General features: G+C 37.5%; 1 protein-coding gene across 2 annotated transcripts in view; it reads right to left on the minus strand.

Annotated features, from left to right (window-relative positions):
- Oamb (Octopamine receptor in mushroom bodies) overlaps positions 1–13,390 on the minus strand; it is a 249,085-nt gene extending 235,695 nt beyond the window's left edge. Inside the window, exons 1-2 of one of the 2 annotated variants that reach the window (XM_072304002.1) lie at positions 13,140–13,390; positions 5,875–6,053 (exon numbers count right to left, since the gene is read on the minus strand). The gene's annotated coding sequence lies outside the window, so the exon portion shown is untranslated. Of the gene's footprint in view, positions 1–5,874; positions 6,092–13,139 lie in introns of both variants that reach the window. The other variant, XM_072304001.1, reaches the window with a different exon arrangement.
- Positions 13,391–15,041: the final 1,651 nt, after the last annotated feature.

The raw sequence follows: 15,041 nt of genomic DNA on the forward strand, positions 1-15,041 counted from the left end.
TGAATAAATGCACTTAAGTGCCCAATTTATGAGGTAGGACAATAATATCGGATGTATCTCTTCTTACTTTTTCACACGGAGTGATAATGGGTGCCGAAATGGGCAATATCGGCGTTTTGAGGTTAGAAAATTGCGTGCTTAGGTGTTGCGCACCACTCTGATCGACCCGAAATTTTGACTCAAGGTACTTAAGTGGATCACTTAAGAGGTGAGACGATAAAACCGGATATTTCTCTCTACATTTCTCCACGCCTAGCCATCAAAGGAGGCTAATGGTGGCATTTAGGCCGTTTTGAGGTTAGAAAATTGCGTTTTTAAGTATGGCGCACCACTCCGATCAACACGAAATTTTTACTGTATCTTATTGGATGTATAAATTAAGAAAAGAGACAATTTTTGTTTGTGTACATGTTTCCATACGCCACCTAGCCGCGAAAATAGGAAAAAAATGATTTTTTCAAAAATTTTACGAATTTTTTGGAGGCTAAAATATTATCCGATGATAATGAATTTTTTTCTACAAAAACTAAGCTAATTGATGTAGATTCTGACAAATTTTGGTTCAATTCTATCGAAAATTACGAAAGTTATGAGGAAATGACGTTAGCATAGTCAAAAATAGCCCAAAAAGCGGTTTTTGGGGGTCTGAGGGGGGGCGGAGGGGGTTGGGGGGCTAAAATCCCCCAAAACCTAAGTTTTAGGACACCCTTGATGACTTAAAATGGTTAAAATAAAAATCCACTCACAAGGGCATTTTGACATGCTTATCCCGGGATACCCTTTCGATATTTTTGGAGTCGTTACTCAATTCGCGATTAAAATAATGGGAGGAGGACGGAGAGGTATCAATTTTCATACATTTTAGTTCACCAAACTGTCACCAAACGTCACCAAATGTCATCAAACTATAGAAAAAACGATGTTTCACTCCGGAAAATTTTGGAAAGGGAGCGGCCTTAGCTCCTATTAATTGAGAGCGCTCTTGAGAAATAACTATATAGAATAAAAAAGTCTCATTTTGACCAATAGAATACACTCCTTAAGTATGGCCGTTGAAAATTTAAGGTGACAAAACTTTACCGATTCCAGGAATCAATTTTTTGGAACACTTTCATTTTCACATGAAATATGTCATTAATCGAAACGAGTTTGATTAACTATTGAAACATGCCCACCCTTACTTGGACTGCATTTAGCAAAAAGGAACCAAGAGCATTGCAATGTTGCTGAGATTGTGCAACTTCTCTTGTCTTGAAAGAAAAACCTGGTCATCTATAAACATTTTCTATTTTACACGCTAAAAACTGTAAATTTAGGACCAAAATTACCATGTAAATTTCATATTTTTGCATGATTACAGTATTTTTATTGCAAAGGGTGAAGTCGCACAATCTTAGCAACATGGCAATGCTTTTGGTTCCTTTTTGCAAAATGCAATCCACTTAATTCGCACGTAAAATATGAGTGAATATCGGGGTCCACAAGAAATTATTTAACAGATTATTGAAACTTTGATAGAAGATCCTGTCACTTTCAATTGTACGTACATGTAAGCTAAATTTAAACTTCGATACGATGGCTTCTGTGTTTCACTTGAAAAGTTGGCTAGTTCAATGGGTCAACTCCCATATTTTATGCACTATACGTATATCATTGAAGCCTGCATTTTGGACTCGGGACAAGAGTATATTGATCGGACCGAGATGCATCTGATTCTTCGTGACCTCCGCATTTGTCTCTAGAGTTCTCTCGACAAAGATAACTAAGTCCTCTTTTACAAGAGGCATGGAAAGTTTTCTTGTAAGTTTTGGCTGCCTCCGACTTAAAACGTCATCTTCTGCCGGCCAAGGTTTGGGCCTGGAAAATGTGTTATAACTATTCCCTTGGTCTTAATACCGTCTTGTGCTGGACAGAATCTGAAGTCTCGAGTCCTACTTGGCCGCCAAAGAGGAGCAAAACCAAGAAGAACGCAAGCTTTGGTTAAAACCCATTTGTACACAGATCTTTTATAGTCAAATTCGTTCAATTTTGAGCGTTTGGTTGCACGTACACCACGCTGCAGGACAGTAAAAGCACAATATATGAAAGAAAAAATTGAAGTGCTTTGAAAACCATTGAATTAGCTACGGAACTACCTTAATACTTACAAAACACACATTATTTTTTTCTTCGATGCATCATTCTTTTTCATCATTTATATGAATATAATCCATGCATATTGTGCAAAAATTTCAAAAGCATTAGTTGAAAAGCGCTGACTCCACGAGTTTATTATTAAAGCCTGACACAGAACGGAGTGGCGTGCTGTCAGCGCGAAGCGATCTGGGCGCCTACAAACCTAAGTAGATACTTCAGGCATTGCGCAATGCCTGAAGTATCCACTTAGGTTTGTAGGCGCCAATGCGCTTCCTGCCGCGCCGTAGCGTGCCACGGCGCTTCAAGCAACTATTTCGCAACAGATGGGTTGCACAGTATCATACGAAGTTGAAGGCGCTCCAACATTTTATGGATGACAGGCGTCCTTTAAGGATACTAAACTCTCTTCACAAAATACATCAAAATACTACGGCTTGAAAAGAGAGCGGTGTCCAAAAACTCACTAAGTCCTAGAATCCATATTTAGCAATGTTTACCATAATATTTGTATTTCATTAGAGAAAAAAGTGACTCGATTTAGGCGGAAACATTCTTGAGTATGCCGTCAGGAAGATTTTATTTTGAATCAGGAATAATAAAGCTGAAAGAAATCAGGTTTCTGCTTGATGTAAGTGACTTTTCTTTTAATATAAGCATCTTTCCTTCTTTGCACATGCATTATATTCTTCATTGATTCATAAGGAAATCTTCTCGGCGATAAATTTGAGCATATTTCTGCTTGAATCAAGTCACTTTTTACTCTAATGAAGTTCAAAAATCATATTAAACGTTATTGAATACAGATACTAAGACTTAGTAAATTTTTTGACTACCGTTCTCCTTTTGTCGTCCTCACCCGATATAATTAGAGAGAACTTCGTGTTTTTGAAAGAAGCCATCAATCATGATACGTTGGGAGCAGGCCTTCAATCTTGTATGATACTGTGCAACACCTCCTTGGCAAAATAGTAGCTCGAAGCGCCGCAGCACGCCCGCGCCATCGCGAAGTTATCGCAACAGCAAAAATCTAAGAGCCTTTTTCATCCAAAAACGTCATGAGCAATTGTAGTTTGTAATAACGTGTAGACTAATTAACTTTGAGTCTCCATTGGTAAGTGAACCAGAACTCCCCTGCCGAAAAAACGCGTGGACGTTAACTACTAGAAAATACAGGTGCGCGGACAAAAAATCGTTGACAAAATGTCAAATAACCCCATTGGCAAGAGTTATAAAAATTTGATGCTAAAACTGACAAGTATTACCACAATTAAAGAGTGATTTTGGGGATATGAAAAGAACAAACTGCTGCGGAAGTATGTTCAGCCTCATCGGGAAAATATATCCTCCACAGCTCGTCGTCTCCCGGACGAAAGAACGTAACTACATTTCGATGTTGCCAAACTTTCCCTCGGAAATTGTATTTTAATCCGTAGAAATTTGAATGCTTTTAACTAAAAATTTCGTTTATTTTTGTCATGATCTCATTCGACGATTGCAGGATGTCCACAAGTCCGGAATTTTCGAAAAGTACGGAAATAGCACTGATTTTTTAAGGGCGGTCCGGAAGTACTGAAAAAGTGCGAAAATTCCGGATTTTTTTTTTTTTTTCATTTTTGACGCAATTTGAGCAAGAAATTAAAATGTTTCGAATGTCGTCAATTGGTGGTACTGAAAATTACGGAATTTTCCCGCTGAGGAGGTACTGAATTAGGGTATGTACTCGGGTATGTACTGAAAAAGTACTGTAAAAGTACTGATATTTGGCCAGCCTGTTTGAATAGACACCCTGATTTAGGAGAATAATTACATGGTTATAATCTCGAAAAAATTGAATTGTTTGAGTCAATTTTGCAACCTTGAAATGGCTTTACGTTCCTTTGTGGGGGAAACGATGAGTCGCTGAAATACGCCGAGAACTATTCGCAAATCGGAAAGTTGTACAACGCTTCAGTTTGATAGGACAGACGGAAATTGGAATAAAAAATAATCCCTTAAACATCCTGCTTAGACGGAAAATTGATTAACATACGCGGGGATGCAGTCCATCCTCTACCTCTCCCTTCCGCAATTTATTGAATTACTCTGCTTATTCACCGCGTGCGTTTTAAACATTGAGGTAAATAGTCATGCTATTGCGCAGATTCTTCAGGGTGGAAGTTCTCCGCAGCAATTCCTCCGGAGAAATTCGAAAAAAAAATATGTTGAAAAAGCGGTAGAAAAATATTAACGAGTATATTAAAAACAGATATCTTGAGAGAGAAAAGGATAATCTCGAGGAGCCTGTAGAAACCTCTAAAACGAGACAACTTATAGGCAAAGAATCAAAAACCTTAAGTACGTAGAAACCGTTGCAGCCGGAGAAAAATCCCCCAACAGGGATGATTCCGGCACTATCCGGGCAGACATGCAGCCGTGAGTTTGGTTTAGTTGGTCGGCTCGCCCTTCGGCCCCCGATCACCCTTTGCCAACTCCTGATCAGAGTTTTTTCTTAACGTCAGAGCTAAACCAACATATGATAGTTTAACCATCTAGATGACCACCTGGCCGAAACCCACCCCATGTTGGGAGTGGTAGTGCGAAACAGGTGGAAATCGAAAATCCCGACTTTGTATAACACAGCCGGTGAAGTAAGATGCTTAAATTGTCATATCTTCGAGAAGATTCGCCACTTTTTCTCCCGGTAGAACTACAAAAAAAAAAAAAAAAAAAAAAAAAAAGTACGTAGAAACCAAAATCAGAAAAGTAATTTAGAAAAAGTAGTTAATAGTTCTTTCCCCTATCAGGAGTTTTTTCGAACATTGTTTCGGCAAGTTGTAGTTTTAATATTAGTAATGAATATATTTTGTAAATGCCTTCGAGCCAGTTGAAGAAGTCTCTTGAAAGAGACAATTTGTAGTAATTACTCAAAAGAGACTCTATGTTGTTAACAGAGGGATGCACTATCCACGACGAATACCCTCTGATTTTGTAAATTCTTTTGTACTCGTATTTTACAAAATAAATGATGATTTAATTTAAAAAAAAAAAAAAAAAAATCTCGAAGAGCCAGCCTGCCAGCCAGAATCATGAAAAGTAAGAAAAAATGCTCTCTGAAAACGGAAAGGGGTTCCGATTTCCTTTTTCACTCAAACTGTCATGACTTCGTCAATTTTTGACTAAATGAGTTGATCTTGGTCTCAATTAATAGCTCCAGAGTTTGTCTTGATAATGAAGTGACGATCAAGACTCCAGCTATCTTAGTTTTTGAATCAAAGAACCAGTCCCTGTGCCTCTTAAACAACCAATGTACTTTTTGCGGTGTAACAAGAGACCTATTCTGCCCTGCTAGGGAAGAACGCCGCATGTGCTTTCGAGAATTGCCAAATTCCCTCTAATAAAATGATCGTTCTCGAAGAGAGTTACGAATATTTTCTCTTGAAACTTCTAGATAATTTAGATTTAATAGCGAATAAAATAATAAGAAAAATTGCAGGAAAATTGCTCACAGGGTTCCCTGAAAATTCGTATTTTAAGAAAGGAAATTTGGCAACGTCTGAACGCTCATACTGCGTCCTTCCTTAGCGAGACAGTATTGTTCCCGTAAAAATTACGTATTTTTACGTGCAAAAGAGTTTTAAAATTGTATTGATCATTTATCTTGTGCGGGTCTCCAAAAGAATCTTGAGTATTATTCCCTCATGCACATGCATACAAGAGTGAACGTATTTAATAGGAATTTTGATTTTGTACGGTACTTACGTTTGAGGAGAAGTTATCCAGGAGTTCCTTTTCACTTATAAACAAATCTGAACAGGGCAGTTCCGTCTATCACTGACTTCAGAACAAGTTATGAGCCCAAATTTATCTAAATGTACCAAAGGTTGGTCTGTGGTTATGTCATGCTACATCCTTGTAAATTTTCACACAAAGGAGGATTTCTGCAATTAAATCCCGAGTTTACGGTATTTTTGTGGAACTGCAAGCGACCAAAAACCGAGTTAATTCCTCAGCCGAATCATGAGGATAAAATCCAAGTGGCACCTTAATTCAATTCTTAATGGATATTTAAAATAGGCGCACAGACGTAAACAGTTATCACCGCTGGCGGTTTAGGGGTGGGAAAGCAATTTCCTCGGCGAGTGTATGTAAATTCACGGTACTTCCTGTGCCTTTTGTTCATTAAAATGTATGTTTGCTTGCTTTAGCGACGGTCTCAGTTGTTTTAATTCAGTGGCGTGGCGTGCTTTGCGATATATCGATTGTTGTGCCATTTAAACCCATGGTAAAGAATCGATTATTAAGGTGTTCGCTCAGAACACCCTGTTTATCGATCCTTTTCCATAGGTTTAAATGGCATGACAATCGATATATCGCAAAACACGCCACGCCACTGTTTTAATTTACACATCGCGCCAAGCCTTTTACTCCAGGAAATCTTACTCTCTGGAGAATGTGCAGGGACAAGAGAGAAGGGCCGCTGTACGGTTCCATAGGCGGATCCAAGGGGGGCGTGCTTAACCCCCTCCCCCCCCCCCCCGTTCGTTCGAAAAAAAGGGAGAAGAAAAAATGAATGAAGGGAATAAGGAGGAAAAGGAGCAGGGAGTCTACTAAAACAGGTTAGCCTAAATCAGTACTTTTTCAGTGCATTCCCGAAAAATTCAGTACCTTCCTCAACAGAAAAATTCAGTACTTTTTCAGTACCTCCATTTGACCAAGTTCGAAAAATTTTAAAAATTTGAATTTTTCACTTAAATTGCGACAAAAATGACAAGAAATGGAAAAAATTTCGGACTTTCTTGCGAAATATCCGCGCTTTTTCAGTATTTCCGGACCGCCCTTTAAAAATCAGTACTATTTCCAGACTTTCCGGAAATTCCGGACCGGTAGACACTCTGAGGGGGAAAAAGGAAGGAAGGAAGCTAGTACTTAGTATTTATTCATGATGAAATTGATTTCAAACCGATTACTGATTGTTCTAAAATTTTGAGTTTCCTGGGGGGGGGGGGGGAGGGCGCCCCGGACTCCCCTTACGCCCCACGTTACTCGGATTATTCGCGACCACCATCATGTAGATATAAAGTTTTTTTGAATTATATTTTTATTTTTGTAGTGTTTTTCTCCGAATGAAAGAGGTTCAATTCTTAGTCGAAACGTGAGTGTTTTACGTACATCTGTAAGGAAAATGATGTTGGCAACCTTCAAGATTCGCCACTGCCCATGTAGTTCCCGAATCCTCGAACTATTTTTAATACTTCTTCTTCGAACTCACAAAAATCTTACTTTAACTATTTTATCTGCGATGCCCTTTATTGTTTGAAAAATCGTGAAAAAATTAAGTGAGGGACTTCATGAACAAGTCTCGTGAGGTATTCTTAAAAACTTGCATATTTTACCACGAAATAAATTCTCGGTAAATTATCCTAGCCGGTCGTAACGCAGAGAGCGTAATTACACCGTAATACGGTGTGATCTCACAGGACGCTTAAACTAATGCTTGCGTCGATTCAATTAAAACTTCCCGTGGAGTCTCAAGGCTTACCACTTGAAAGTGCTTAAATCGACGGCCCCTCGTATAGTTGGGATGCGCGGAAGTTGGCAGCACTGTTTCACTTCCATTTAAATCCACTATAAATATCGATTTTTGGTGTGACAAGCTACCTCACCAAGAATTGATTGTAGTGACGTGGCGTGAATTGCGATTTTATCGATTGTTATGCCATTTAAACCTGAATCACTAAATACAAGAAGGGCACATGTCCAGAAAACTAGATTGTTCAGGAGACACAAAAAACTGTTTCTTTCGTAGTAGATATTTTTTGGAAAGTCGTTATGTTTAAACAAACCGGCGCTCCGCTTCGTTCCGCGCCGTATTTTTTTAAGCATAACGACTTTCCAAAAAATATCTACCACGAAATAAACAGTTTTTTGCGTCTCCTGAACAATTTGGTTTTCGGGACATGTGCCCGTTTTGTATTTAGTGATTCACCAATGGTAAAGAATCGATTATTGAGGTGTTCGCTGCGAACACCCTGTTTATCGATCCTCTTCCATAGCTTTAAATGGCATAGCAATCGATATATCGCAATTCACGCCTCACCAAGAATTGAGTGTTTTACGTATATCTGTAAGGAAAATGATGTTGGCAACTTTCAAGATTCGCCACTGCCCATGTAGTTCCCGAGTCCTGGAAGTATTATTTAACTAACAGTGATTGACATTAGACATGGAGAAACAAGGGGGAGAACGGGAAACGAGGCTAAAAATACAAAAGAATTACCGAGACGTTTCGACTAAGAACCGAACCTCTTTCAGTCGGAGAAAAACACTACAAAAATAAAAAAAATTATTCAAAGAAACTTTATATTTACAAGATAGTGGTCGAGAATAACCCAGTCGTGGGGCTGTATGCAGTAATTTTAGCCTTCTTCGATCATTCATAGTTATCAAATTATTCAGTTTATTCATCAAAATATTTCAATTTCAATCGCGGAGAGGTCCTATATTCTTTGAAAAAATTAATCAGTAATTTACTAAAAGAACTTGATCTTATATTTGGACGGAGCATGTCCTCATCAACGCATTTGTCTGTAGTCAATATTTAAAAGGACCTTACAGCTAATGTAATGTTATTATTCTTTTCATCCGAGTCCTAGAACTTCGCTTAAAACAAGGGATCCCTTCTCGGCGACTGAGCGGTCAGGGTTTTTATCGTGAGGATTACAAATCAGATTATAATTCAGAAAATTGAAAAATGCATGGTCATGTGAAATTATAACTTGCCGATGGCTGAAAAATAATAGCAATCAGATCAAAAAGTGTAGGTAACCATCATCTATTAATTATTGATATTATTTCTTTTTAGCGGCTCTGGTGCTTGCACTAGAGCTGCTATTCCGGACGGTCCCAGCTGGGGAGTATCAATGGACCATGTTACATTGGAGAGACCGCGCGTTGGTTGATGGGAATCGGCGCCATTTTCGACTATGTATCTTGTCATGACTTCATTTTATTGCATATTGTTTTATTGTTAGCCAATGCTATGTTGTGTAGTGTATTTTTGGAATCATGGTGATACAGTCAATAATTCAAAACTTGTCTGTGCTTTAATCTCGTGATGGAAAAAATGTACTTTACGTTCAAAATTTGAAATTTTGAATTTTAAAGTTTTCGCGGTTTTTTGGAAGAATGCAGTGGTTGGAGCTTCCTAGAGTCCCTTTATACTGAGAGTCAAGACAATTTGAATCCATTTCTGATTGGTTCCCGTATTTTAGGCCTCCATAGTGTCACAAACGGGAATAAAGATTACATTTTCACCAATTGCAAAGATTATAATCTGGAGTGGACCAGGGAATTACGGGTTCGGCAAGGAACAAACGGAATGAGAGGAGGAACGGAGAAAGGCATTTGAGAATGGGCCGATCAAAGATTACGAAAAACGTTCAATTTCTGTAATCTTTATTCCCGTTTGTGACATCCATGAGCCGAATTGTCTTGACTCTCAGTATAAAGGGACTCTAGAGCTTCCTCGGCATATTACTCGATATCAGCTGATAGCAAACAAAGGTTACCAAGGAAACCGTAAACGTTTAACAACTATCGTGGGCGATTATTGAAATGACATCGACTCTATGTCGCCGCTTACGACAGGACATAGCCCTATCTTATCCGTGTAATATATCGCAATTCGATATTGTTTTGATTTTTAAATGAAGCAATTTATTCATAAAGTTCGGATTAGTTTTGGCGAAAGGGCCCCTTAACCTACGTCACTAGGCCTTCTTGGAGGCCTTTTGGGGATCTAGGCCCCCTAGATCCTCCCAAAGGGTTTGTGTGTCTAGGCCCTCATTCTTGACTACAACTACCGTCGCCAGAGCCGCTTTCCGACGCGAATGCGTTGGAGCTTACTGCTTGTTTCATATTACCATACATATTTCAAATTTTCCATCCGCAGTGTGAAAAATATGCAAAAACGTTTCATCATTATTCTTTCAGATTTCAATGCCCCGCTATTAATAACTCAAGCATAAGCCATATCTCCTGCCATACTATGGAAAAACGCCGTATGAATTTTGTCAGTTGCCAAATTTACTTTAATTAAACACGAATTTTCAGGAAAACTCGTGAACATTCTCCATTCAATTTTTCAGAGAACTGTCTTTGTAATTAGATCTAAATCATCCGAAAATTTCAGGAGGAAATATGCATGACTCTCTTCAAAATAAATGTTTTATACGCGGAAATTCGGCGACTCTCGAATGTTCATACGTCGTTTTTCCTAAACACGGCAGTCTACTCGTGCAATATAAATATCCCTATACCCTCACCGCGAACGGCTAAAAAGTATAAATAGCAGTTTCAAGGAAAATCCTCAGTAGTTCTTGGAATTGTACTCGCTAGCATTAATTGTTCAGTCAGAGTACCTATTAATCTGCCTATCTATCGCTTAGCGGATAATTACACCAGTATGAGCGGGAAATTAAGGTGCTCAATCCCCCAAGATTTGTGGTTTGAAAGATAGCAGTGGAGGTTAGGAGTCGTAGAGCGCGAGGGAGTACTGTAAAGCGACTTGTATGTATGTATGAGCGGGAAATGCCGCTCAAGATTTTTCTTTAAATTCCATTTTTTATCAAAGAGAGAGCTGAGCTGAGTAATCCGCATAGAAAATCTCAAAATAAAACTTTACATCTGGGTCTTATATGAAGATTCTGCCATGAGGACGGTTATTAAATTAACAATGAGAGAATACTGCCGTGCTAAGGAAAAACGCCGTATAAACATCCGAAGGTTGCCAAATTTCCCCCTTTTAAATATTAATTTTTGAGACAAATAATGAAGACTTCCACTTGAAATCTTCTGAGACTTTAGATCACATTGGGAAGGGAATTCTCGGAAAAATTGGACGGAAAATGTTCACAAATTTTCCTGAAAATTCGTAATTTACGGAAAAAATTTGGCAACGCACAAAAGTTCACACGGCGTTCTTACTTAGCACGGCAAAACACAACTTCCTTTTAACAACTGCATTTGTGTGAGAATTACTTCAATGTGTGTTGCATTCATAGGATAGAACAAACCTCTACAGAACGAAAAGTTATGGGTCATGGATTTTGTTTTTTTGAATTTTTTTAATGACAAGAAACTTTGTTACATCCAATTTATTTAAAAATTAAACGTTATTTTTATGTTAAATGATTCGCTCTAATCGGACGCTTTGTATAATATTGTATCGGCCCCGCCCACTCTGATTCGTGTTAAATTATTATTCCAAAATTACGTAAAGTTTCTTCAATTATTAAAAGGAAATAAATGATCATAAAAACTATACTTCATCATACTCATTTCTAAAATAACGATCGAATTTTTAAAAAACAGTAAAAGCTGTTATATTCACATGTCAACATATTTAAAAAACTCACGCTTTCACTAAATAATTACGTATTGGTCGGATTTGTACTCGTATTTGTCGGACGAGTTTCGTGTTTTTATACATTTCCGTTTTCTAGTCGAGGGGGGGGGGGGGGTTAAAACATTCCTAAGCGTTCCAGGCTTTATGTTTTGTTGTTACCTAGCCGTGGGTACCCGTTTTCTTGCGTTTTCTAATAAAATTATTCGGGCTATATTCGTGCATTTTTGTTCTAAGATTGCATTAAATAGTAGTTTTAAATGAGCTCCACAAATTAAAAAATTAAACATTAGACTTAAAAAGTCGGTAAGTTTTAATTTTTTTTTTAGCCAACGTGCGTTTAAAATCAGCATAAAGCTGAAAATCATAATACAGAGGGAAAGAGCTCGTATGAGCAAAATTTTCCCTCGAAGATATAATACGCTGCTTGGTGCAACACTAGTACACAGTACACTTCACACACTAGTACACTTCCCACAGTTGAGGGAAAATTAATTGTCCTCATATGAGCTTTTTCCCGATTGAGATTTTAGCTTTAAGCTGATTTTTAACGCACGTTGGCTAAAAAATTCCAACTCACTGTCTTAAAACCCGTGTGTCTATCGCAATCACTTTGTGTATTTAAAAAGTGTGCATAATATCGATGGGTCAACCAATAAAATATTATTTTCACACCCCGCCGGAAATGGACAACAGTCTGTCAGACCGACCCTAACCCTAACCCTCAGCTCTAACCCTTTCCTCTGGAGAAATTTAAGTGTAAACTTGAATGCAAGCCATCGAAGTTTATTTTATTTATTCTGAAAACTTTAGTAGATATTTATTACTATTATATAGTTAGAGGCTACATTTTATAATAAATTCAATTTTCTTGCATTTCTATAGTGAAAATATGGTGTTTTAGATGAAACAAAATACTTTCGTTCTACCTTTAAGTAAACCGTTTTAAAACTTCAAAATTATCTTCACAACTTCACTATTACCGCTGCTTTCAGCAAAGGAAATTTTAGTCGTATAAAGTTTAAATTTAATAATTATTAAATTTCATTGTATTTCTATAATGAAAAAATAGTGTTTCGGATTAAAATAAATAATTTTTTTCTACCTTTAAGTAAACTGTTTTAAAACTTCAAAATTATCTTAATAACTTCACTATTACCGCTGCTTTCACCGGAGGAAATTTAGTCGTTTAAAGTTTAAATTTGATAATTATTAAATTGCATTGTATTTCTATAATGAAAAAATAGTATTTGAATTAAAATAAAAAAAAAAAAAAATTCTATCTTTAAGTAAACTGTTTTAAAACTCCAAGACTATCTTAATAACTTCACTATTACCGCTGCTTTCACCGGCGGAAATTTTAGTCGTATAAAGTTTAAATTTAATAATTATTAAATTTCATTGCAATTCTAAAAAGAAAAAAAAGTGTTTCAGATTAAAATAAATAATTTCTGTCTACCTTTAAGTAAACTGTTTTCAAACTTCAAAATTATCTTAATAACTTCACTATTAAATTTTCACCGCAGGAAATTTAAGTTTATATTTAATAATTATTAAATCTCATTGTATTTCTATAATGAAAAAATAGTGTTTTAGATTAAAATAAATAATTTCTATCTACCATTAAATAAACTGTTTTCAAACTTCGAAATTATCTTCATAACTTCAACTTCACTATTATATTTTCACCGCAGGAAATTTTAGTCGCTTACAGTTTAACACCGAACGATCACTAAAAGCCCGAGCGCGGCCGAAGACGAGATCGCGAGATTCCGGACGCGCGGCGGGATTCGCTCTGGCCCCGGCCGAAGGCGAGGTCCGGGCTCACGGAGATACACGGGTGCACTGAGGGTTGCCCGAGTCGCGAATTGCCGGCGCATCCTGGGCCGTGACTCCCACACCCCGCCGCCCGCGGGGCGCCGACGCTCAACATTGCGAGGGCGACCCGTCCGTCGCACGGTGGAGACGTCTTGAGTTCCCGGAAACTGCGAGGGTTTCACGATTCGAGGAACGTGATGACGTCCGACAAAAAGACCCCGCGATTTGAAAACGAGCAAATGGAATAACTTTACCTGGACTACCGTGAAAAAGAAGAGAGTGCAAAAAGTAAGCACTGGAAAAAAAAAAAACACATTGGATCTAGGGTCCACACTCTTAAAAACATCGACAAGAAAAAATACTCTTGATTCAATCGGATTTTTGCTTGAATCAAGAACCAAGCCTCTTATTTTGAGCGGATTTCCTTTTGATTTAAGCAAAAATCTTATTGAATCAAGAATCCTTTTTCTTGTCAATGTTTTCAAGAATCTGGACTCTAGATCCAATGTGTTTTTCTTTCAAGTGAGTGCAAAAATGCAGTTTTGAAAAAACGGGCTCAGAAGCATCTGACCAGAAAATTTTATATCCATTCTTTCTTTTTCTCATTCTTTCTATTTTATTTCTCCATTTTTTTATACTAATCGTACGGACGACTCTGAGATATCGTTTAGATGATTAAAAATCGACTAATTTAATTTCCATTACGAAATGAAAGGGTATTTTTCATTTTCATGCTAGCTTTTTGTTAGGCAAGACAGTCGTAATTGCTGTCTTCTGCAAGGGTTTCATGATTCAAGGAATATGATGACGTCCGACAAAAAGACCCCGCGATTTGAAAACGAGCAAATGGATAACTTTACCTGGACTGCCGTGAAAGCGAAGAGAGTGCAAAAAGTAAGAGCAAAAAATGAAGTTTTGAGAAAACGGGATCAGAAGCTTTTGAGCAAGAAATTCTATTGAAAGAAGCCTCCGTCCTTTGTCAAGTTGGCACTAATCGCCAAAGACACCAGAAATCCTTTGATGATTGAAAAGCGACTGATTTATTTTGAATTACAGACAAAGTATGTTTTTCATTCATGCAGAATACGTTAGGCAAGATCAAGCATAAGTGCACTTTTTGCATGATTCATGCATACAGATCGTATATGAAATAAGAATTTTTCTTGTCAAGCGAGGATGCCAAAAATGCAGTTTTGAAAAAACGGGCTCAGAAGCATCTGACCAGAAAATTTTATTGAAGGACGACTCCATTCTTTCTTTTTCTCATTCTTTCTATTTTATTTCTCCATTTTTTTATACTAATCGTACGGACGACTCTGAGATATCGTTTAGATGATTAAAAAATCGACTAATTTAATTTCCATTACGAAATGAAAGGGTATTTTTCATTTTCATGCTAGCTTTTTGTTAGGCAAGACAGTCGTAATTGCTGTCTTCTGCAAGGGTTTCATGATTCAAGGAATATGATGACGTCCGACAAAAAGACCCCGCGATTTGAAAACGAGCAAATGGAATAACTTTACCTGGACTACCGGAAAACGAAGAGAGTGCAAAAAGTAAAGAGCACAAAAAACGAAGTTTGAGGAAAACGGGATCAGAAGGCTTTTGAGCGGGAAATTATAATGAAACGAAAGCCCTATCCCGTTCTTTGTCCAATTTGGCACTAAATCGTCCGAATGACCTCCTAGAAATCCTTTGTGATGAT

The sequence above is a fragment of the Bemisia tabaci genome, chromosome 9 (assembly GCF_918797505.1).
Source record: "Bemisia tabaci chromosome 9, PGI_BMITA_v3".
Lineage (NCBI taxonomy): Eukaryota > Metazoa > Arthropoda > Insecta > Hemiptera > Aleyrodidae > Bemisia > Bemisia tabaci.